Source organism: Pteropus vampyrus, unplaced genomic scaffold (genome assembly GCF_000151845.1).
Source record: "Pteropus vampyrus isolate Shadow unplaced genomic scaffold, Pvam_2.0 Scaffold143, whole genome shotgun sequence".
Lineage (NCBI taxonomy): Eukaryota > Metazoa > Chordata > Mammalia > Chiroptera > Pteropodidae > Pteropus > Pteropus vampyrus.
In genome coordinates, this window is record NW_011888924.1 from 3,610,869 (window position 1) to 3,637,548 (window position 26,680).

Consider the following 26,680-nt stretch of genomic DNA (forward strand, 5'->3'; position numbering starts at 1 on the left):
ATGTTCTAATAAGGAAAATATGCGATCAGTTACAAAAGAGGTAACAAATATGTTTTTATAAATAGGATACATGCAAAATACTGCTCTGCTGGATGGGCCTGTTCCAAACCTCCCTCTTTTGAAGCAGACACTTCGCATGCATGCTTACCAGGGCAGTATGCGTCCACGTCCAGTTTCTGAGCTGAAGTGAGAGTTGGTGAGCCAAGCTCGGATTCTGGAATTCGTGGGCTCTCAACAAACTTTGCCTTCCTCAAAGGGGCTAAGGACAAAAAAAAGGGACACAGAGAGAGGGAGAGGGGGGAATAGGAAGGAAGGAAGAAAGAAAAAGGAAAGAGAAACAGAGGGAAAGAGAAGGGAAAGAGAAACATAGATGGGTCATGAGTAAGGGGAACAGCAGGCAACAGATGGAAGCACTTAAATGAACGACACACTCTGTCAGACTCAGATCAGGTTACCCTATTTTTTGTGCCAGAAAAAAAATAAATTGCATTCTTCATAGAGGAGATGGGTCTTGTTAAAAAGTCACTGCAAACTGGAAAAGCTAAAATTTAATATTCAAAACTATGAGCATAAGTTGTTTGCTTTTTAACCTTTAGCTATTTTCTCTCTTTATAAAGCAAAGAGCTTTCTTACTTTGTCTTCCTTTGCCATTAATTACAGGTATTAACTGAGGAAAGTATAGGGCTACGTTTTTAGGATTTTGTTTACAATAATTGTAATCAAAGGTTTTCTTTATCGAGAAGTAACTACTATCACACTCAGTTGTGATAAATACCACAAGTAGGATTCATTTACCTAGCTTAACGAGGAAATCAATCACCTGTCTGTTCAGCTATTGTGGTAAGAAGTCAAAACTGCTAGTGAACTAAGATATTAACTAGGCCACCCCAGTCTGACACTGGATGCTAAATAGATGTGATTTAGTTACACATATAATCATGAGATCTATTGAATAGTAATAATCCATGCCATGAAATCCATTCATTCTTATAAGAAATGAAATATAAGGTATAATTCACAAATTGAAAGTTTTACTTATTGAAAGCTCATATAAATTTTATTTACTGATAAATACTTCAGGGAAAAATGTTAAGACACTACTGATACACATTTAAATCATCAGTTAAATATATTAAAAGTTAAAATTATGAAGACTGCTTTGGTACGTGCAAACTGAGTTCCATTAAATAAACTATGATAGGGTGAAAGTGTTTAGCATAGTATCAAAAGTATCAGTTGAATCTGAAATTGATTTGTATGCAATTCATATTAGTGTTATAATTATAGGTGTTCAAGACATTGAATGCTTAAGATCACATTACTTTTTTTCAAAAGTTTCTGTATGTTCTTCAAAATCCTCATCCATTACCGATCCACAAGGGACTCTAAGTTATTCCTAAAAGACCCTGTAAAAACTAATATAAAACTTAGTCATTATAATGGCCAGAATTCTCTACTTTCTTTGGAGGGTAGAATAATAAGGTATTAAAAAATACAGAAAATACTTTTGAAATGTGCCAATATTAAAAACCTATAGACGACTAATTCACACTTAAAATCCTAAGGCATATATGCACATTTTAAGTGTATATTTAAAAAAAGAAAACCCAGAAGCCCATTACTATCTCTATGGCAACAAAGGCTAAGGGTGCTAACAGTACAGTTTTCTACCAAAAGTAAGTTTTGAAATAGCAGAACTCTCACCTCTGCTAAGAGTGCAATACCTGAGCCTATTTTTAAAAATCACTATCACGAATGAAGATCTCAAGTGATTTATATGCATATCTGCAGGCTACTAATAGCCAATATTGGAATCTCTTTCATCATAATCTCACCAATCGATTCTAAAATAATGAAATGTTTATCCAATATTTCTTAATATAGGATAAATTATTATTATTTAAGTCTGAAAGCTCTTAGGCCCTTTACTAGAATTTTATTAATACATTGTCATGGCAGCAGAATAACTATTTTACCTGCTGAGTTCTGACAAAGAGAGCACACTGGTCCCTGCTCAAGGGACTCTATATATCTAAAAATCTTAATAATAATGTTCATAATAAAATTTGGGGCTAGTAGACAGAAAGAAATCAGCAACTGAAGGTAGAGATGTAAGGAAGAAATTAAAGGATGGCAGGAGAAACTGAGAAAGATCTGAGGAATGTACGAGAATTATGAGATGAAGTCAAGGGGAAAAATCCGGATCCCAGAGATCTGTGAAGCTCAGTGCCATGTAGATTTCTGTTTTCTCTTCTCAGGGAATTCCAACTGCAGTTATCTTTATAACTTGTAGTGGACATTAAATTCTTTTTTCTACCTTTATCTCTCCTTCATCTATGGGATACTTTATATGTCTATTAATGAATTTGAATTATTTCATAAGTTAGATTATAATGTTGCTCTGATCCAAGTTATAGAAAACTAGTGTTATCTGTAAGGCAATCAAACACAGAAGGTATAATCACAGGCATGACAGGTTTGTCCAATAGTCTTAATGCTGCTTAGTAGAGAACATAAAAGGCTAACTTGGAAGATGGGACATGATACATTGCTTGGAAGCCTTGAATTTTAATATACTTCATAGTAAAAAAAAAAAAAAAAGGTATATAAGCTGATTCAGATGGGTAAGAGAATTTTTTGTCAAAAGGGTTTACCAGATAGCAAAAACAAACAAACAAACAAAAAACTGGTTGAAATGAGATGGTTAAAAGGACTCTAAAACCGAACTAGGATTTTATTGTGATATAAGAGATAACAGGAAACTATGGCTCTGAGAACTGATCTGAACCAACACTGGGAACATAATTCTTATGCTGTAGGAGACTTGAGTTTGGGAATCTGGCAGACGTTGAGAGGAAAGATGCATGTGGGTTCACAGTATCGGCTTAGTCATTTAGAAGATTTAGGTCTTAGTTCTAGTACTTATCAGAAGTAGGAAACTGAGCACCTTACTTAGCCTTACCAAGCCTCAGTTTTCTCACAGAGGCATAGGATTGTTGTAGGGCTTGTAATTTCAAGCATGTAAAGTACTAGGCACAGTGCCTGGATATGGTGATAAAGCTCATCCATGAATGTGTTAAGACAAGAGAGCGGAGGGCTGTGGCTTCAAGTAAGCAAGTGGCTTCAAGACATAGTATGGAGAGGCAGCATAGCACAGCACAAGAGTGAGGGTTAGGGAGCTTAGGGATTCAGGATCTGGGCTCTGACTCCAGAAAGCCTAACTTAGACTCTCAGCTCTTCCACTTTTTCCTAGTTGTGAGAAACTTCCTGTGCCTGTTTCCTTATCAGTTACTTGGGGTTAATAATAGTACCTACGCCACAGGGGATGACAAGAACAGTGACAGCACCAATTACTTTTTAAAAATTGAGATGAGAGCAATGCAAAAGAATGAAATTGGACCTTTATCTTATATCATATACAAAAATCAACTCAAAATAGATAAAGACCTAAATGTAAGAGTTGAACTTATAAAATCTTAGGAGTAAACACAGGGAAAAAAGATTTGAACCATAGAATTGGTAAAGAAGTAAAGAAGCAGTGGAAAGTTTATCTGAAAGAGAAAACTGTATTTTAAAAAGCTAATTTTAACAGAGCTTTCATAGACAGAATCTTACAACATTCATAACATTTTAGTTTCTAAAAATTTATTTCAAAACGAACCTTTGGGTACCATGAATTTCCTGGAGTGAGGGGGGCGGGGAAGAAGTGTAGAAGGAGAGATATCATTTGTGACACTCTTTATTTCCTCCTCCTTAAACCCCAATCTATTGTGGGTTTAAAATTTGGAAACTGGTGGTAACAGCATCCTTCCAAACTATCCAAAGTCAACGATGTTTACCAACACAAACCTTAGTTACCGTGTAAGCCAAGTTGGGCTCTCATATGAACCTTTCCTATCTCTACTGATCACAGTGAACAGCTTTAGAAAGAAGGATATCAGAATTCATTTTACCTGAGCAGAAAAGGCAGCATTACACAGTCTTACCATTTTCAAGACTAATAGCATTTAAAAAAAATTGAAAGGTAGCTAGCAGATCAGCATCAACTTATGGCATTATGGTCCCACTAAAAAGAAAGGGTTCGACTGAACTTAACACAAAGACTACAGAAACTATACGAGTGTAAAAAAACATTGACTTTCAGTCCGATGAAAATTTAGTAATTTGAGTATCGAAATAAGTTCTTTTAAAGGAGTACCTACCACCTAAAGACTTATTATACTAACTTCCTAAAATAACATCCAAATAATTGGAATGTCATTAAAAATTTTTAATTCGTAATTAATTCAACAAATAGAACTATTCACTAACAGTGACAGCAAACTGCTAGAGAGAAATAATAAACAAAAAAATGGAATTTGAGAAGGTCACTGGCATGTTTATTTTTCTGCACATGACTTCAAAGCAATGGGTTCATACATTCATAAAGTTGTCTACTGACCAAAATAAAGAGGTTGTGATATCAAGAGCTAGATGCTTTCTTTACTTGTACTTTCTTCATCAGAAGTCATAGTTGAGAGTTATAAACATATATAGACACACAGTGTGGAAAACTCTAATATAATTATAAATCTAATTTCTTCCTGTTTCATTTTTCGTCTTTAAGGTATCCCCTTATTTAACTAATCTTGTAAAAAACACAACCAGAGGGTAGGGGAAGATGGAGGGGGTGGTAGATGGAGTAAAGGGGATCAAATATGTGGTAACAGAAAAAATCTAACTATGGGAGGTGAACACACAGTGTAAATATATATATGTCTTACTGTTAAAGGGTACAGCTGAAACTCATTGGATTTTGTTAACCAATGTCAACATAAAAAAAAAAATTCATTAATTTAAAGAAAACCCCATTAATGCTAAATGAAATTTTCACATATAAAGACTGATACTTTTAAAGGGAGAATTATTTTGTTAGAAAACTACATATAACCATTTGTAAACCAATTCTATAAAATGTATGAGAGATCGTATATTCAATTCAATAAATGCTACTGTGTTCCTACCCTGTGCAGAGCACAGTACTAGATGCTTCAGCAGATTCAAACATGATTAAGGCAGTTTCTGACCTGAAGGGACTCAAGATGGGGATAGGAGAGAACATGAACAGCTATGATACAAAGCAGAGAAAGCTAAGTGCCATGAAAAAGGTACAAATTGGCAGCTATAGGATGCAAAGAAGAGAAAAATGTACTTCAGAATGCCTCCCAACTTGGCATAAGGTCAATAAATATTAATTTTTTATTAAAATCATATTTCTAAGATTATTTTAAGAACCTAGTTTTGAGAGAACTGCTAATTACCCTTTTTTACGTTTCAGTGAACATTTTATGATTACAACAGCTGAAAAGTTACTAGAGAAAAATGTGCTCAGCTTAAGCTTTTAAAAAGTTAAAAAAGAGCAAACTAAACATAAAATCGAACAGAAGCAAGAAATAATAAAGATTAGACAGAATGCAATTGAAGACAGCAATGAAATCAGAATTTAATTCTTTGAAAAAATGAACAAAACTGCAAAATCTTAAACTAGACTGACCAAGAAAAACAGTAAAGACACAACTTACCAAAATTACAAATGAAAGAGGAGACATCATTATAAACTCTACAGAAATGAAAAGTATTATAAAGGAATATTATCAACAACTGTATGTCAACAAATTAAAACAGCTTAGATTAAATGAACAAATTCCCAGAAAGACACAAATGGTCAAAATTGATTCATTAAGAAGTGGAAAATCTAAATAGATCCATAACATGTAAGGAAATTGAATTAGGAATTAAACAGCTTCCCATAAAGAAAAGCCAAGTCCCAGATGGCATGAATGGTGAATTCTATCAAATATTTAAAGAGGAAATAATAGAGCTCTTTTACAAACTCTATCAGAAAATTAGGGAAGACGTTCAGACTAGATACCAATTTAAATGCAGTTGCCTTAATACTCTGCTCACAAATCAACACAGAATGGACAAGACATAGAGGATTAAATCAAGAGTTGCCCTAGTGCGCTATAGTTTCGTGCACCATTTCTCAAATTTCATTCATTGGCATAGTATCTTCATGATTTTTGCCATACTTCCTTAAAACCATATTTTTACCTAATATTTTCTTTAGATTTTATGTTTTTATTTAAATAAATTTACTTTAAAAAGAAACAATATACTAGTCAAACTGGAAAATCAGTATCACATGCTACATGTGGTTGACTAGAACATTAATTCTAAATACCTTCAAATGGTTCTGAAGCTAAACTCTTCTCTTTTTGCTCGAAAAGAGGATTAGCTAGTATTAGCACCACATTAAGATTTTCTTCTTTACATACTCAGAAAGACTGAAAGATAAATGAAAAGGGAGTAACACTGTAGCTATTTCATTAGTCAGAATACGGTCAGACTATGCTGTCATAACAAACAACCTTAAAAATCTCAGTGGCTTAACACAACAAGGGTCTATTTCTAGTTCACCCAGCAAGACTGGGCAGCCTTCCAGGACAGCTGTTCTTTATGCAGCAACGCAGCAATGCAGGCTGCTTCAATTTTGTATCTCCACCATCCCAACGTGAGACCTCTCCGTGACTTTTGTGCCGGAGGAAGAAACAGACTGAAGAATCACCAAGTTTTGTCCCTCAACCTTTTTCTCAGGAATCACATTACCATGCTATCAAATGTCCAGGGTCTGACAACAGTTGTTTCTAGCGGAGGGGCAAGTCCAGTATTGGTTATGGTTACTCCATCATAGTGGGAAGAAGAGTTATCTCATGGAGTTTTAATTTGCCTTTTCCAGATGTTTATTATTCACGATGTGGCAGACAAAAGGCAGAACCTTTGTCTTACATATTGCTGTAGCCTTAGTAATGCTTATGACACTGTGGGGCATAGAATTAATTAATTATGTTTATCTATATATTTTTGGAGGTATAAATAATGTTTATGTCTTTCATAAATTTAGTGATTAAGATCTAAGAGAACTGGTGATTCTAAGCCATAATCAAGGTAACTCAAGAGTAAGTCTGTTCCTCCCATGTAGTTCTATTTTCATGTAATTATGTTGTATTACACAAAAGGATATACTAGACACATTGACATATGGAGAGACCATACAAGCGACAAAAATGGAGATGATATGGTGCTCCAAAGAAAGTTATTCCAAAAAATGACTGCGAAAACTTTTAGAACATTCCTACAACACTTCAATGGAATTCTGAATAAATTAAATAGAGATTCTCATTTCAGGAAGAAATTGAGATTTAAAATCTTTGTTTACTCATATATGTTATTACAAAGAAAAAGGCAAATTATGTACTGTACAACTCATTGTTGTAAATGTCAACTCTACATAGCAGTGAATGGTAAAACTCGGGGTATATGAGATAGATATATAAGGCAGTGTAGATTTCAGTTACCTATTTTAATATTTTTGCAGATACAAATCAATAATCTGAGTTCAGAAAAGCCTTTTAAATATTCTAACACAATACTCAAATGCCAATTAATGGTATTAGGTTTCATTTCCATACATCTGAAGCAGCACTAGATTTCTGATAATATAAAAAGGAGTTCCAAATTTCAAAATTTTGGATATGTTGACTTATGTGTGATTATTGGTTTAATGATATAAGCAATTCAATATATTTGTCAGGCCAACTTCTGAGTTTTAAAGTAGGTGTGTAATATAACTACATTTGAATTTAAAATGTTACATAAACATGTTTCATCATAGAAAAATTAGAAAATACAAGAAGCAAATATAACATAATTAAAAATTATCAGAATCCTACCTCTGTTAAAATTTCAGAGTATCTGGCCTTTCCAATTATTTTATATAAAATAGTAATGCCAACAAAAGCAGCTACAAATGACTGATGACCTCTCTTTTTAATATATGGCTTTTGAAAGGAATACAGAGAACCTCAAAGTGGCAAGTGAATGGAGCCACTTTTATGTGAAGTTGACAGTATGATACCTGAGAAGAGGTATATCCCTAACATGAACCTGAATATTGGCCAAAGTTTTTCCTTTAATTGACTCTCACCTCCTCAAAATATAAAAAGTCTGAAATAAATTTTATGTATGCAACTTAGAAACATATGACATATTTATATATGTAATTTGTAAAATAATACAGAGCAGACATGTGGTATGCTTGTATATGTTCTAAAAATTAGTTAATATGCCCCCATCTCTCTCAAATTACAGGAAAAAAATGTATCTTCTCTATTACATCTGTAATTCATATTTTCTCATCGTATGCCTATGAGAAAGTAGGGGGAAAGAAATAGTAGGACAAAGAAAAGAATATAGTGGTTAAAAGAAAAGGCTTTAAAGTGAGACTTGTGTTACATGCCTACATTACGTGGCCTTCAAAATATTATTTAACTTTTCTAAGCCTAGATTCCGCATCTTTAAAATGTGAGCCATATCTCCCTCTTAGAGTTGTTAAAAGGATTAAATTTAAAAAGTAAAGTATGAAGCTAAAAGAAAGATATTAATATTTATTATTCTTTGGAAATAGGCAGCTGAAGCATAATGTGCTACTAAAGGCCACAGACTGAGCTATCCCTGAGACAGATACTAAAATATGGATCTTGAATTTATGGATCAACCATAATGCAAACAATAGATGCTCTGCACATCTCTAAACTAAGTGGCCTATGCAATCACATAATAATATGCCACTTTCCTCTCAAGGTTATCCTAACAATTTAAACAAATTCATCTTTGTAAAGGAATTAGCATAGTGCCTTGCACATAAATGTGCTCAACACTAGATTGCTGTTATTAGCAGATGATGATGATGATGATGATGATGATGTGATAGGTAATGGAGGAACACGGACGTAGACAAAGTAAATTTTAAGATGCTCATCAGAATATTTGGCATCTAGAGGGGATGATTTATGACTTCACACTGCAGGAAGTAATCTACTCATACATCTTGCCTCAGTTCTGTCTCCCTACCCATAGTACCCCAAAAGATAGTGGATTTAATGGATGAAGTTATTCTATTTAGTAGAATCTGTGTCATAACAAGAGTGCTAGCATAGATCCTCCTGCATGTGGGATGGGGAAAGGTACAGTATGATGGAGAAGAGGTACTTAAAATATGAGGAAACTAGTAACTCATTCCTTTTTGAACATTTTACAAACTGATTTAAAAGTATCTTAAGTTATATAACATTGGACCCAGGATTCTGGTGTTATAAATCTGAAGTATAAAATTTTATCCACCACTATTATTGTGTCTGAATTATCAAACCTTACTAGATTATAAGCTCTCTGAAGGCAGGGACTATAGAATAATCACCTTAGAACAGTGTTTTGAGAATGATATATAATGCCATCACATTGCTGTTTTCCATTTTGCATTAGCTATCAATAATGGACAAAAATATACTATGTATGATAACATAAAATTCTTTGGGTATAAAGAGCTTTACACATACCTAAGAACTGAGAGAGAAGTAACCTTTGATATTAGCATGTAAATAAGTCAGCTGTCATTTACTGACAACTCCAAAGTGATTTCTCCAAGGCAGACCCAAAAGGTCTAGGATTAACGAAGAAAGCAAAAAGTTAACAATTAGGAAAGGAAATTAAAACCTTTTTTTTTTCTTTTTCAAAACTTCAAAAAAGTAAAATTAAGAAGATCCTAGGCTGTCGATGTGGGAGGCAGAGAACGGCTGCAATCTGCATAAACATAAACATTGTGGCAGACTGTAATGAAACCCTAGAAGGGGAGATTAATAGCAAATTAAGTCTTTGTCCAATGGACAAAATGACTAGTGAGACATTTTCAATGATTAAGTGTGAAGGACGATTAATTTTCTGGTTTGTTTCTGGAATGTGCAGTTGCTACTAATCTCATAATAAAGAACTCGCAAGAGAGAACACTTCACCGACTAAAATGTAAAGAATCACAACACTTCTCTAACCTTAGAATATCTGTCAGCAACTCCCAGGCTTTGTAAGAGGACAAATTGCTTTTCATCTCCCTGAAATCCTGGGATCATCTCATTGGGAAAGAACAGGGAAGAAACTAAGAAGATGAATAATTAACTCCTGAGAAGAACACAGTATGGAAAGCTGAGTTGCCTACTCTGCTGGAAAGTAAGCCATGAAAAAAGAGGGTTAACTGGAAGAACAGAACTATTGTTCTACCAGGTATGGCTTTGATTTAGAGGTAGAAGCAGGAATTTTATTTCTGGCCTTCCTTAAATACACAAAAGCATGAAATACTATTCGCTTTACTCTTCTTAATTGTATGTTAATAAGAGAGTAGTCTATAAAAATGCAAAATCTGATTTAGCTCAGAGGTCTTTCTTTTCTTAGAGTTTTCATTAGACACCTTCCATTTCTAGTTTTTAAACTAATAAAAAAAAATGCCCCAATCAACAAAATTCCTTAAAATTGAAAAAAAAAACCCAAGAAGAAGGGGGAAGGAAAAACAAGGGTTACAGAATACAGTAAAGAAGAATGGAAGCAAAAGACTAAATCTCAAATTTAAAAGTTTGTTAATTTTTCTTATGATTACTATCATTTAAATAATCTACCTCGCTGGATGTATGGTAAAGAGAAAACACGTAAGGATGGAACAATAAATAGTAAGGAAAAGAACACTAAAGTCAGAGTTTCTATAAAATTTGGCACTAAAGCTAAACATCAACTACCAAATGCATAAATATTTCTATGGGTAGAAACAAATAACCTCTGAGAAACTGTCAGTATTTATGTAAGATGAAAAATCTCAAAATCCTATTGGGGAGGTTCTGCTTCTGTACAGACAAGTTAGCTTCTCTACCAGGTGGATCCTCCTCTACAGACTCTATAAACTCTAAACTCTAAAAAGAATATTAATAAAACAACTACTGCATGGCCCTGGAGGTTGAACACAATAGACAGATTCTAGAGGAGAGCTGACAATTACAAGAAAAGAGCAGACTGGGATGAGCTTCCCATTTTCAGGTTTTTGGCCTAAAAGCAGACCAGTCGGCACTATATGAGGTCATTAAAACTCTAACAGAAAACCTACAGTTTTTCTAGTCTGAAGTATCAAAAGACAGCGCAGTGCAGCACTTGTGGCAAAAAGGCAACAATGGTCACTGAAAAGTAAGAGAAGAATTTCCAAAAAAGAGAGAGACAGCTATAGCAGGTAGCCCAGATTCTGTGTTTAAACTCTGCTCACACTTCTGAACTATGCATGGGGCAGATTGGCTAACAATAAAGAACTGAAGTGAACTGAACTGATGCCTAAGAGGCAGTTTTCCATTGAGTCAAACCAAGTCAATAGCTTTCTAAAAGAAAAATATTAATACTCTTGGAAGAAATATGACAAAATCCAGAGTACCTACCAAATAAAATGTCCAGGATACAATACAAAATTACTCAATATACAAAGAACCAGGAAAATATGACCCATTATCAAGAGAAAAGATGACACCAATCCTGAAACACTCCAGATATTGTAATTAGCTGATGAGTAATTTAGAGCAGTTATTATAACTATTTTCAGTGAGATAAAGGGATATGATATGTTCTCTTAATTAAAAAAGAGGAAGAAATCTCAGCAGAGAAATAGAAACTATAAAAAGAACCAAATGGAAATTCTACAACTGAAAAGCATAATAGCCAAAATAAAAAGGCAATGGTTGGGTTTAACAGCATATTTAAATGTTTAAACATGACAATTTAAATGACAGATATAGTATGTGTGTATATGTATATATGTATGTACACACACACGTGTATAGTATATAGTAAACTGAAAATACTTAAAAATGACATAAAAGTCAGTGAATTTGAAAAGAGATGAATGAAGATTACAGAGAACAAAAGAAACAAACCTCAGAACCTGTGAGATGATTTCCAGGGGTCTAATATACATGCATTTAGGGTCTCAGAAGAAGAAATATTTGAAGAAAAAAATATTTGAAGAAATAACGGCTAATTCCTCAAATCTGTAAAAGACAAATTTTCATGATCAAGAAGCCAAAAACCCTATGTAGGATAAATATAAACAGAATCACATTAGGTGTGACAGAGTCAAATTGCTAAAAATCAAAGAAAAAGAAAATCTTTAAAGCAGCCTGAGAAAAACAATATGTTACATACAAGGGCCAACAATTTGATGTCTAACTTCTCATCAGAAACTGTGTAGGGTGAGAGAGCTAACATCTCTTACAGAGTGTAAATCAAGAATACTGTCTTAGACCTGATGGGACAAGAAATACAGAAATAAAAAATAGAGTATTTGTGACTACAACCAATAAAACAAAAAACAGTGACATAATTATGAAGAAAGGTGGGACCAATGCAAATAAGCTTAATGTTTCATTAGCTATATTTGAATCAAGAAATTTCAGCAAAAGCATCATAATTTAGAGATAGAGTTAAACAAAAGAAGAACCAGCCAAAGCATTTAAGTGATTGTCCCTTAGAGAAGTGGAATTAGGAATGAGAAAGGATGAGGCTGGGAACTGTACCTTTTCATTTCAAGCCCTGCTGTACAATCTGATTTTTAAAAAAATCATTTGTGTGTATGTGTACATATGTATGTATGTGTATATATATACATATATATACATATATATATGTGTATATATATATACATATATATATACACCTTCATTAAAACAAATACACACACATAAAACTAATAGGGAACTAATGCTTCTCCCATTTTAAAATTCTGAAACCAGTAAGTATTTATTGGGTAACTTTAACATGCGAGACATTATGATAGGCACCCAAATCTGCTTTTTCTCTTCCTCAATACCTAGTCCTTTATATGATATGATCTACACAAAGCCATCGACAAGATGGCTGGATTTAGCAGTTATATTCGGGAGCTCATAGGAGTTCTGAGTTCCTAATATCAACATTTGGATGATATCTGAAAGTCACTGGCATGTATTAGATCACCTAAAAGACAGAATGAGCAGAGAGATCTACTAATACCATATTCTTCTCAAGTAACTAGACTTCCTTGCACTATTTATGTTTAGGTCTAGCCCCAGCTTTCTATCTGTGCATATTTTGTCTCTATCTGGTTCTGCTACTGTAAATGGGTTGTGCTTGCTTATTTTCCCAAAATATTATAAGGAACAGTCCCCCCAATCGTTCTCCTATGCAATAAGTTATTGTAGCTAAGGCTTTGAAATTCTGAATAGTCCATGATTCCAAACTTTGCTGAATTTTTTCTTTTTTTTGAGTTTTCCAAAGATTGAAGCAGAAACACATTGGTCAGATACTTGTTGGAAAAAAGGAGTCTGAATGGTATTCAAGAATACTTTTTAAAAAGTATTCTAACACAAGCTTTCTTCGTAAACTAGATTGTTGTAAACTTTTTTCTGAATCTTTTAGGAGTGTTGGTTCTTAAGAGCTAGAGCTTATTTATTTCTATTCCAAATCTATCTTGCGCTCCTGAAAAACCGAAGAAAGGCACTTGAAAGCTGTTTCTTTAAGAAATCAATTTCTTTTTTATTGTTGCTGGTAATATATTGCTGCACCAAGTGTTTGCAATTTTCCCTCTAGAGCACTGTGATGCTGAGAAGTTTCACTGATAACCTGTCCATCTCTATAATCAGAAACGTCCTTTTTGAGTGGGTATCCTTTTTGAGAGGGAGTGAATCCACACTGGTTTCCCTCAGGTTCATGGAAAAAAAGGCTGGAAGAGGCAGAGCAATCGTCTTCCATCAGCTTTCTGTAGGTGGCAATCTCAATGTCAAGAGCCATCTTAACATTTAGCAGGCCTTGGTATTCATGAAGGTGACAAGCCATTTCTTCCTTCATGTTCTGAATCTCATCCTGCAGACAGCCAATGGTGTCTTAGAAGTCAGCAGCTTCAACAGCAAAGTTCTCTTTCATTTCATGCATATGGTGTTCCAGAGACTGTTCCTTTAAGCACATCTGCTTCATAGGTGAGGGAATGCACCTGTCGCCAGTACTCATTTAACTCCTGCTTGCCTGGCGCAGGGCTTCATTGTTGTGGCTAGTAGCCTCAGGGAGGTCAGTAAACGGACTTGTACCATTCCTCAGCCTCCTGAAGGTTCTTGGCAGCAACACTTTCATACTGCAGCCGTGAGATCAGGCTTAGAAACATCCACATCAATTTGGACGTGCTGTTCCTGAATCTGGGCCTGCAGCTCCTGGATTTCCTCACCGCAGTTTCTCAAAAGGGCAATCTTTTCTTGCAAGGATTCCATGTCACGCTCAAGGTCAAGACATGTCAAAGAAGCACTGTCAACATCCTGTCTGAAGGACTACAGGGTGCTCTCGGCTTCTTCTCTATGAAGCATCTCCTCCTGCAACTTCTCCCGGAGCCTCGATGTCCTAGGCCACACCGCTGGGCTCCACCTCGCAGCTCCCGCATCTCCTACTGGTAGAGGTCCTCCAGGCGCGACTTGCCCTGGCCCTTGAGTTGCTCGAGCTCGGCCCGCAGGATCTTGTTCTGCTGCTCCAGGAAGCGTACCTTGTCAATGTAGTTGGCTAAGTGGTCATTCAGTTCCTGCAGCTCCACCTCCTCGTTGTCGCGGGTGTTCTTGAACTTGGTGTTGATGACGTCGGCCAGTGAGACTACCACATCCTACAGCAGCCGCACACTGGGAATACTGCTCCGCAGGCGCACGGCTGAGGAGCATGTGGCATACACACCACTGGGGGACGAGGCGTACACACCGCGGCTGGTGCTGAGGCGCAGTGCGCTGCTAAGGCTGTAAGTGTGGGAGGATTTGGTCACACAGCTCCAGCTGGAGCTCAGCCAGCTGGCGGTGCCTGGGCTGCCGAACATCCTACGGTGGGAGAAGGATGCGGACCTGGTGGACATGACTGCGGAAGGTGGCGGAGGGCTGGGCCGCTGCGGCAGCGCAGACTGGCTCTGGGCGGAGAGGTGAGCGAGGGTGCAGTCTGAATTTTTTACACATTCATAAAACACAATCAGTTTCTCTTCATATTATCATGTATTTTCTTCTTTTCTCTTCTCTCGCTAGCAAATTTATTGTTTCTTATTCATGAATTGATATAAATTTTCATATCTATCTATGCTTTCATAATATTCTAGTTATCTTGAAGAGCCACCTAGAACTCATCTTCCTGATTCCCCATTAATGTAAATATCGTGAAATTAAATTCTATAATTTGGAATGCTTAGTAAGTTATTTGAGGAAGGACTAATGTTTATATTTTTAAAATATTTTGGAGAAAAAGAATTTGTTAATCAAATTTATTGTCAGCAATATTATGTAGAAATACATAATTAACATATATTGTAATCATTGATTTACACCACCTCAAAATATGAAGGGTAAATATCTAAGAATTCTCTCTATCATAAGTCAAGGGCTGGTAAACTATCGCTTGCAGGCCAAACTTGGCCATCTGCCTTTTTTTCTTTTTCTTTTTTTTATGACTAATGAGCTGAGAATAGCTTTTACATTTTTAAATAGTTACATTTTAAATGGTTAAATAAAAACTTAATATCCTTGATTTTGCATTAACCTACAAAGCCTAATTATTTACTATCTGTTCCTTTAAGAAAAATTTTATAAGGAATAGTGTTTACTGATCTTTGTCTTAAACGGTCAATCTAGTTTGAGAGTGACCTAATAATAAACATTACTAGAAAGTCAATTTTATTTGATTCTCATTTATTCAAGTAGCAGAACATTTATATTGCAAGTTATAATGACATTTTCATAGCATAATCTGTATTATTAGGTACACTAAAATGGAATAAATATATATTTTAAAAAATGTACTGATCTCTGGATAACAAAAGATATTTAGGGTACAGAGAGAATGAAAATATAGAAAAATAAACATGTCACTTTCAACCACAGTCTTAACCTTTTTTTTAGCTTCTAATGTTTAGTTCTCTTTCACATATGAAAGAATAAAATCAGCTACATTGATAACAGGCCATCATGCGGAATTCACCAATAAACTGACAAATTTTCAGCTGTAGGAGGCTTATTAGGGTCTCATAAATGGTGGTGGTTATGTCATCTAAGTCTCCACTACTCCTATGGGAATACTGCTATTTCTCTTTGTTTCTTTTCTGTGGAAAGTCTGGGCAATCCAGCTATTTCCCACCAATTCTAAAGTAAAGCAGACTCAGGCAATTAAAAATGTTGCAGTTTTCCCCTGAAAGTCTATCTTACAGCCAATTTGATGTGTAGCTTTGGCCAAAGACTAATTTGTTTGCTGTCCCAAATACTTTATACCCAGTCTGTTCAACTACAGAGAGAACATTCAGGCAGCCTAACACATAAAAGATAGTCATTTTGTTCTAGATATAATACAAAGGTATCTACTGCTCGAGAAAAAAAGTTTCCTTTCCAATTGACCTCAAAAGCAAGTAGTGTGTAATTTTACTTGACGCACTATGGTGAAAAACATCTTCCTCAGTAGCTGTGTTATCTAGATAAGTGACTCTTAACTTTTAGCATGCATCAGGATCACTCAGAGGGCTTGTTAAAATACAGATTGGTGTCCCTCCGCAACCCGCACCTCTGAGTTTCTGATACAGTAGTTCTGGTTTGGGCCCGAGAATCTGAACTTCCAAAAAATTTCCAAGTGATGCTGATGCTGTTGGTACTGGTCCATAGGCCAAACTTTAAGACTCATCAATCTAGATGATCTCCAAAGTGCCTTCAGAATTTGTAAGCTATGAAGTAAATCATTAAAAAACGTCTTGAAAGTAAGTTATTTGATGTTTGAATTGAACATCCGTTAATACTGGATATCTCTATCAGCCCTGTGATGGAAGCAAATTTACATGCAAACCCATACACTTAGTGCAAAATAGACAAAAACACCAAATAAATTTTGTTTGAAAAAGTAATAATGGTGTGATATTTGGTAAGAGATATATGTTTAATCTCCCTACTTTTTTTTCATTAGGGGGAAGGGATTGTTCAGAAAAAAAACAAAACATACAAGCAATCAACAAATCATCCCGACCTTTCCCTCTTCCCAGATAGCTTTTATTTTATAGATCCTCAACCACTATAGCCACAGACTTTCTACATGGCAAATTTTTAGTCTAGATTTCTATTATAATCGGTTTTACTTTAGTTTGGCATTGATGTAGCAGTAATTTCATTCATCTTGCTTTTAAACATTTTACTTTATCAAACTGTGCTAATGAGCTGAAAAAACATGGTAGGGAATCAGTCTTACATTCCTACTGTTACAACACAACATATCCCACTGCAATTTGGTTTGAGCTATTTTCTATTTTGCTCTTAATAAAGGATATGTAGACTTGTTTGCTAATAATATCCATAGTAAAAACTTTTATTATTGTACAGATTCAATTATGTTCGGTTAAACCATGTCCCCCGAAATGTAAAAAGACAGTAAAATTAACAGATTTATAAAGTGATTGTCAATACTGACTCCTTTTCTGAATTTAGTATTTTAAATATAATTTAAACTGTACTAAATCAGAGCTTTAAATTCTTAGAGGAGCCTCAAGGCTGAAAAAACCTATTTTGCTCTTAATAAAAGATATGTAGAATTATTTGGTAATAATACCTGTAATAAAACCTTTTATTGTACAGATTCAGTTATAACTTTTAAGGTAAACCATGTCCCCTGATATGTAAACAGACAGTAAATTAACAGATTTATAACAATTGAAGGAGAAATATACATAGCTTTCTCAAATTATTTCCTATTTTACAATTGTACAGACCTATAACAGAAGATTACTATAAGAGAAATAGAAGGTGGTGACTATAACTTATTTTTCCAATTTAAGTTAGTATTATAAAAACAGGCAGAACACTGTTGATACAGTGTGAACTCTCTTGTTCTTAGTTGTTATGTGTTTCTGGGCACAGGTGTATTTTAGACTTAGTAGCTCTAACCTATCTTTTTATACAAGCACTCAAAATTATGTACACTCTTGGTAATAAAGACCACTTTAAAGTTTTGTATATCTAACTGTGAGCACATAATAATGGTATAAGCATAGGTAATAGACAGTGCTCACTATATGCCATGCACTAAGTTAACAATGACTAAGCACTAATGATGTGAAACTGTTCAAAGTATTTTATTCCTCACAATAACCCTATGAAGTAGATACTATTATTACGTCTTTTAATTGATGAGAAACATGAGAAAAAGTGAGGTTAAATTACTTGCCCAAAGACAGAGAACTTAGTGTCAGTCGGGATTCAAATTCAGACAGTCCTGGATTTGAGTCCACAGTGTTATATACCCTTTATGCTAAACTATATTGCTCAATCATTTAATACTTATATCTGTAACGAATGCTAAAATGGAAAAGTCCACTGTGCACTGAATGTATAACTTTATCGTAATTCTAAGCATCTCATCATAGCATAATAATATGACAATATACTTATTTATTCATACGTTTTGGAAGGAGGTTCTTTTAAATTAAACAAGGAAGGGAACATTATACACATATCAACTGTTTTAGTTTGAATATGAAACCAGATTTCACTGGAAGTCATATGAATTCACACTGAAGTATCCTTCAGCTTTAATGATTACTATACCAGTGTTACGGAGAGATGTCAACACCAGTACCCACTGCTCTTTACAGCGAGATGTTTTCTAAATCCAAGCATGTTTTAACCCTTCTGTTCAGAGCTTTAACTCTCTGCTCACATTAAACACTTAACCTAACAAGTAAAAATAAAAAGTTTCCCTTCCCACCAAAGGAAAAACTGGAAAAGTAAAGAAAGGTACAGAAAGAGATAAATACAGTCTTGCATTTGCCAATAAGTGAAATCATCATCAATTATTATTGAGTACTTACTAAGTACTAGAGGCTGTTGTAAGTATTTTCCCTTTAAAAACTCATTTAAACTCATTTAATCTTTACAAACCCTACGGAAGTTGTTATATCTATTTCATAGAAGAGGAAATGGAAACAGAGAGGTTATATAACATAATCAATATTACAAAGTAAGCGGCAGAATCTGAACTACTAACCATTATCACAGATGTCAATGTAAGAGAGTCATCTTGCCTAGCTCAGCTAAGTTAAAATAATAAAGGGAAATTTATTGGGGTGATGATGTTAAATGGAGAGAAAAATTACCTTCAAAAGTCTTGAAGAGTCCTATATGTGACTATAAATTAGAGGCACCAAAAAACCAGCTAGAACTCTAAAAAGCGTATTTGGCTGTGAATTTTTCATTAGATGCTACCTTCTCCTACCTACATTCCTACGCATTTTATGCAGCCTCTCTTTCTCCTCTTTAAAGCAACAGAATATAATTATTTGCCTAATACAGACCAATGTAGCTAAGAGTTTGGATTTTATGTAGCCTCTCTCTTTCTCCTCTTTAAAGCAACAGAATATAATTATTTGCCTAATATGGACCACTGCAGCTAAGAGTTCAGGAAAGCAAAAAGCAGAACCACATAACAGATTCATGGTCCCGTATAAATCTGTATTCATGAACTCTATGTGAATTTGAAAACAGTGATTAAATATTCTCTGAAACCCTCTCAAACTTCAGCTTCCATAGTAGTTATACCACCTTGGTTCTCCCAATATCTTTCAGACTGCTCCTTACTAATCTCATCTGTCTTTTAACATGAATTTTTCTATTCCTTAGGTTTACTTCTTGACCCCTTAGAGTAGGTACTGAAGTTAGAGAAAGACCTAATTTGGAATCATGATCTCTTATGCCTAAATTGCTTAATGATTAACTTGATTAGGTCTTGTTTTCTTTATCTATAAGACCAGGGCTATAATAATTCAAAATGCTACTGAAAAGATCAAATGAGTTAAAGTGAAAATGCCTGGTAAATGCACATGAATATTTATCCCCCATCTTTTCTATTTATTTGTTCTATTCTTTTTAAAGTGATTTTTACCTATTCTTAAAGTTTTAACTATTCTCTATGTGTATAACTTCCAAATTTATATTTTAAAATATTATTTCTTTTTAAAGTATAAAAACTATAGTTCCACTCTAATATTGTACTATCATCTTGAACTCAATGTGCCTCATTTTCTCAAAATCATTGCTCCTAATCTCTCTGTTCCTATAAATGAGGCCATCAATTTCCATTCTTAAAATCTTGGAATCATTTTTGACAGATCTTCCATATTCCTGGATTCTATAACTAACTGGTTGGTCACCAATCTGCTTATTCCTCAAAATCTTTTTTCTCTTTGTACCTTTTCCACTGCTACCATCCTCGTTTACCACTGCCCCAAAGGCTGCCTTAATCTAGTCTCGGTTTTCTCTTCCACAGCATCCTTTAAGCTCCAGACTAACCAATGTATTTTACCATTTGAATGCATCCTGTCCTCTTGCTTCAAGTTTTTACTCAAGTTACCTTATTTATCATTTCCCTTTCTAATCCATCTGGTAAATACAATCTTTACTCCCACCTAAAAAATACTATACTACTCTTTAAAACATTAAAGCACGATTTATCTGGGGAATTTGAGCAAAATGTAGCTTTTCTATAATATTCTGGAGTGCCAACATGATTGCTGTCATACTTTGTTCTGCAGTTACCCATTTTTCTTTCCTTCTAAATGACATAACTTCCTGTAGTCACTTAACTCCCTAAGTGTGCTCCTTGGTACACTTACTTGTTGGACAAGATTCTGTAGGAGTTGCACAAGAAAACAAAAGGGGCTCTGTTGTCAGATAACTTTTAGAGATGCTACACAGTTAAATAGGTTCCTTTATTGCAAGACTTCTCACAGCTTTAACAATGATCAACTATTAGGTTCTCCATCATCATTCTTCTTTATTTCTGACATGAAGATATTCCTTTCACATCTCACTACAGCTGGACCCAATCCCTTACCACTACTCACTCCTTTGAAGTGGGTAAGCCTTCTACCTTTAATTAGATTTGTTTTTCATTCCTGCCTCTTGATTCTCAATCTGTTTTTCCAGAGAAATATACACTTCTTTTATTTCAGGATCTTTATTTCCCCAAAATAATACCCAGACCAAGAGATCTAAGTAGTATGTCTTAAACTTGAGAATTCATACAGATAGGCAGTAGTATATAAATTTATAAGAGAAAATGTGGCATATTTTCTTGAAGAGTGAGTTTTAATTAAAGATTTTCTTTGGAAAATATTTTTTATGATAAGAAATGTAGAATGTAGACTATTTTAAAAGAAAAAAAATATAAGACTTCCAAAATATTTCCAGGTTTGCTTCTGGATGCCCCTCCAGGCTACATCTCACACCTCTCTGGTGTGCATTCAAATTCCTCTATCCTAAAAATATTCCCAAGAAAAAGTCCAAGAACCACTGAAGTAGGCCAGTGGAGATGAAAGGCAGAGAAAGAGAATTATTACTTAGAGGATATTTCCATTATGACAAGTACTATACTAGATCTTTTATATATTCTTTCTTTCTTAGTGCCTACAATGACAATATAATAAGGCATTATTTCATTAATTTTATAGAAGAGAAACTTCAGAGAGGTTAACATGTCCTAAGCTGCAAAGCTTACAAGTGGTTAAAATGTTTTACTATAGAATGCTAGAGCAATAAAGAATACACAATTATCATACAAATATTATGACTGATTCCCATGAGGAAAAAATAACTAGAAATTATTCTTTTAAAATAATCACCAATGTGAGACTTTGAGTCTTAATGTAGATCCTGACAGAAATAAGGCACCTATTTCCTAGTAAAAACCTATTAACGGTACTAACACATTTTTAGATAATCAGAAGTGTTATTAGGATGATGAGTTTATGTTTTAGTTAATGGAAACTAGGGAAGAAATTGAAGCCTTTTATATTTATAAATTTAATATATTATCTATTCACTAGCACATTCTTCCCAAATAAAATCAATACCTACTATCAACTAAGATTTTACCCAGTTATCTGTTATATAAATAATATTATAAAGACTTCAAAGGATTTCAGAAAGTAAACCTGAAGATGTCAGACTATTTTGAAACTGAAGGATTAAATTATAAGTCCAAAGCATGAGGCTTATTTTTTATCACAGAACGCTGCCTGTTCATTCTGCAACTTGAATCTTTACATACTAAAATAAACCAGATGGGTCTTACATTAAGAAAACCTAGTACAGCATATAATATACAGATTCACCAAATCGGCTTATTACAGAATCTCTCAAATAGGGAGCTTCACTAGTGGATTTTAAATTAGACAATTTACAAACAAACAAATATGCTTATATACAACCTTTTAGGAATATATCCATTGGACAAGGCCCCTAAAATAAAAATATCGCAGGATGTGCTCCAAGAAAGATTACTTTAAAATAAATAAATCTATAATTAAAAATGTAACCCTTATTAAAAAGTACTCAAATCAGTCTTTGTTACCATTAATAAGAATTATGGTTTCAGAGGCAATGGAATAAAAAACCTTTTGTATACATTCATGAGGACAGACTAGTCATAAAAAAGTGTTAACTCACAATGTACAGTTATTAAATATACATAAATTTTAAAATTCACATATTCTTGGATGGCAATGGTTAAAATGTGAATATTCAATTTATTTAATCTATTACAAGCTTTCAAACCAAAGTAAAATCTTGTTATTAATGATAGATATGACGGTAAATGTAAGTGATTAATACTTTCATTATCCTTTAAAATATTAATTCTCCCTATTTAAAGGTTTCTTAAGTATCAGACAAAGTCTTATGTACACATCTACAGGCAAAAATCTCAAAATAGAAAAAGAATATAAATCAAATTGCAGTAATAACAAAATAACAAAACCCTTTTTCCCTAATTGTGTAAATTAAAGGAACCCAATTATGTCCCTAAAGTACATCTTCTCTGAACAAAATGCATTTAAGAAGAGTAATTAAAGAAGATAAATAACTCAAAGAATAAGCCCAGATGAAATGCCTTTTTCCTTTGTGAAGTTGCTGGAGATCAGTCTAAATATTCTAATTTTGAAAAACCAAGTTCCTACTTTTAGTCCATTTCTAAATTACCATGGTTAGCTAAAGAACTAAAAAGAGAAATTAAAAGCTAAATAGACAAAATCTTTTGAGAAAAGTCAATCTATAAATTCAATTTATCTTAAAGTGATAATTAACAAATGGTCTAAAAATACAAGGATGGAAAATCTTTCATTTACCTTTCTCTACTGGGAAAACACAACATAAATCAACATAACTAGCAAATAATGTCAAGTTTAAAAAATCCTTAAAACGATGCAAGAGCATTCATTTGTAAGCACTCCAGTTAATGAAATAAAGATTTGATGTGTTAAAGAAGCATGCTAACGAAATTCTAAATTTCCATAACTGTTATATTTTTAAAATGTACTTTACATGTAAGGATATTGCAATAGGAAGTAGAAATCTATTCTGGAATCACAATCTAACAAAAAAATCATTCTGACCTTCACATTTACATTTTACAAAAAATGAGTTAACAGCTTTCTTCACAATGAAATCTTTTTTAAAATATGAAACTATTTTAAAAGATTCATATAGACTCACAAAGTAAAAGAACACACAATTAAAAATTAATGTGCTTAATGACATTTCTTAATGGCTTCTCTGAAAACTAAGTATCAAATTCTCTTAGGTTGCGTTTATTTTTCTACAAAGCTCAGAGTAGGCCTTATAGCTCAGCAATCCATGTAACACACAAACACTCTGCTCATCATACTCACAGGCTTTAGTTTGTCTTCCTCATTAGTCAATACTAGATAGTCTTTTCTCCTGAAAACCTTAAAAGGCTTCTTCTTATTCACTGATCCTGCCGTTATCAGATCTGACACATCAGTAATGATCCACACTTTAATCTTCTCCAGCCAGCTCTTCACACTGCCCAGAACTTACTGTGCGTTACAGGTGATACTTCATACAGCAAATGTTGATTACGGTCCCAAAGCTCAAATGATGCTCCCAAAGGAGCTTAGAACCCCTAACAACATCACCTGCTTCTTTTTATATCCAGAGATGCAACGGGGTATTTGTTTTGAACAGCTAATGATTTCAAAACAGATTACATGGACGAGTTCTTTTCGTTAGATAGCCTAACCTAGCTTATCCTTTCAGAATACTGCAGCAAATACAGATTGCATGATTCCCTCAGTAAAAAAGAAATACTTTTATACGTCTTTCTCTGTGGCGCAGTTTAGTTTACCCTTCTGTTAGCCCAAATTGCTGGAAGAACTGGTTCTGAGGTTTCTAATGGCGCAGCGTTAACATAGTGAATGATTCACGGATGTTCTTAACATTCAGGAGTAACACGGAAGGCTAGCAATGCAGCCCAGGTCCAGAGCCGATGAATGGTGCAGTGCTGCTGTTGTCATAGCAACCGAGAGGAAAAAAGCAGCACCATATAAGGAGCTGTGACATGGATTCTGGGAACGATTTATATTAAAAACCTGTAAGCTCCTCATGCCTTAAAGCTATAAACTCCTCTCTTACTGATTCCTCTCCAGATTTTTCTCTTCCGAATTCCTAAATCAGAGCTGTGTGAATGAATATATATTGCAAAATATAGTAACTAAGTAGTCACTAACAAAAAACCTGCATATAAGGTAACTAAAAAGATTAACAATACATTAGCAAGCTAATATGTGCCTGTGTTATCGTCATAATTTATTGAGTAAATGGTAAAATTAGACAGTGACAAGTAAGGAACTGTCTAGAATGTAAAACTGCAGAAAATCTATTTTTAGATACTAAGAGATATTAAAAACCTGATTAAATGCCTTTCACTTAGGTGGTAGCATCAGATACCAAAACTACAGAACCATCAATTGACTATCTAATATAGTAGCAATGGCATCAATTTCAAAGAGATATATACTACTTCTTGTATTCCTTCTAGACGCAGAAAGGTTCAAAAGACAGTAACTTCCCTGAAAATGAGCACAGCCTTCCATTCATGATATAGGAAATTCCTTGTGTTAATCACTGGTGAAACAGAGTTTCAGTTCCATCTCATGCTTCTCAAGGTCTTTCCCTACTGGGCTTGGAGAACCTTCCTGTTGTCATAGCTTCTCCTCACCTCCCAGGAATCCAGAAGAGTCCCTTCCCTTCCACTGGACAGCAGGATAGCTTCAAAAAAGAATCGTGGGAGAAGGGGGAACTTGGGAAAGTGTCAATGCATGGATTTAGCAGTGCTAATGGTACTCTCTCTGCAGTATTCTAGCCATGGCTCTGAACTGCCTTGTATAGAAAAATTTTTTCAATAGGTTTCTAAAGCATGGTCCGTTGGTGTTATTCATCTACTTAGAGCAATTCTATATGAAACTTCAACATCATATCAAAGTATGTTTCTTTCCCATCACCATACAGTTAATGAAATGTTCTGACACAAAGTAAAGCAAAACAATTAGGTGAATTTATTACATCGTTCTCTTATGTGGGCAGCACTGCCACTATAATAATTCTAGTATAATTATATATTTGTTAGTCATAGGTTTATGATGTATTGATCTCCATATATGATGATAACTTCGGTTAAATGTGAATAAAAAGGACTGCAATGTGGTAGGAAGGACATGCACTTGACTAGTCTTCTAATCTATTTGTAATAATGGCTCACTTGCTTACTGCACATAACCCTGGGTAAACCACTTAACTCCACTCTTCAAATTCATCATCAATAAATTATGGGTAATAGTATATTTTCTACCTTCTTCCTAAAGCAATTATGGAAATAAAGTATAATTTAATGGCTTGAAACTCTAAAAATGTATGTTATCTTATTTAAAAATACCTACTTAAGCAAAACAGCAAAGATAAAAAGGGGAAATGAATTTCAATAGAACTCAACAGATGGAAAATGGCCTAAAAGAGTAAATATTTCTTCAAGCTACTTTTTATGTTTGATTGAATATTTGGTCTCATCCCATTGCACATATTTGTTGCAAAGAGTGATTTCATTTTAGAATTATAGTAAACAGATGCTGTGGACTAGTGTTAAAGAATTATTTAACATAATGATGTAAAAGTAATTCTACTGCACCAGCATGACTTATAAATGTCTTTTAAAAATGATAACTTGGCAATAAAGAAGTATGAGCAATTTCTAAAGAATATGCAAAGTGAGAAATTTGTTCCAAATGATTTTCAGTTACTTTTTATTTCACCTAATTAGAAAGCTGTAGGGCAAACTTAAAAATAAGTATTTACGTTAGATTTGAAAATTTCATGGACAGCGCACCTCAGTTTTGTTTCCTTGACAGTCTGATCTCTTCTAATAAACTTTTTAAATCAAATATTGTCTTGCCCCAATGATTATTTCCGAGGGACACTCTCTTTAGTTGTGACTTTTAGAAGACCAATAACTCAATACCTTTGGAAAAAGAGGGCAAGTTCATCTCTCCCCCAAGTCAAGCTGAGCTGATCTATGCATTAGATGGATTCCAGAATAATTGTGCAAAAAATACAAACTTGGACAACAGATCATTTTTCCACTGGCTTTCATTTTCATGTTGCTTATGCGCTGCATGAACTGACTGGCATGAGGAAACGGCTATGGTACCTTAAAAGACAAAGTACATAGGTTTTGTTTTATTTTTGTTTTTGAAAAAATGGCTTTAACATAATGTAAGGGTGGAGAGAGATTTAAGGGGCTAAACTATTCCCATGGCTAATTTTTAACTCCCTTCTGATTAATTTAAACCATTCTAAAACTTACAGAGTTTTATATTCTTTTTTTTTCCATTATTTTCCCAGTCTTCCCCCTTTATAAG

General features: G+C 34.1%; 1 protein-coding gene and 1 pseudogene across 1 annotated transcript in view; both read right to left on the reverse strand.

Moving 5' to 3' along the window:
* Window positions 1-26,680, reverse strand: part of TANC2 (tetratricopeptide repeat, ankyrin repeat and coiled-coil containing 2) — a 264,506-nt gene that overhangs the window by 162,784 nt on the left and 75,042 nt on the right. The gene's annotated exons all lie outside the window — the stretch shown is intronic.
* On the reverse strand, window positions 13,185-14,908 carry LOC111744872 (annotated as a pseudogene).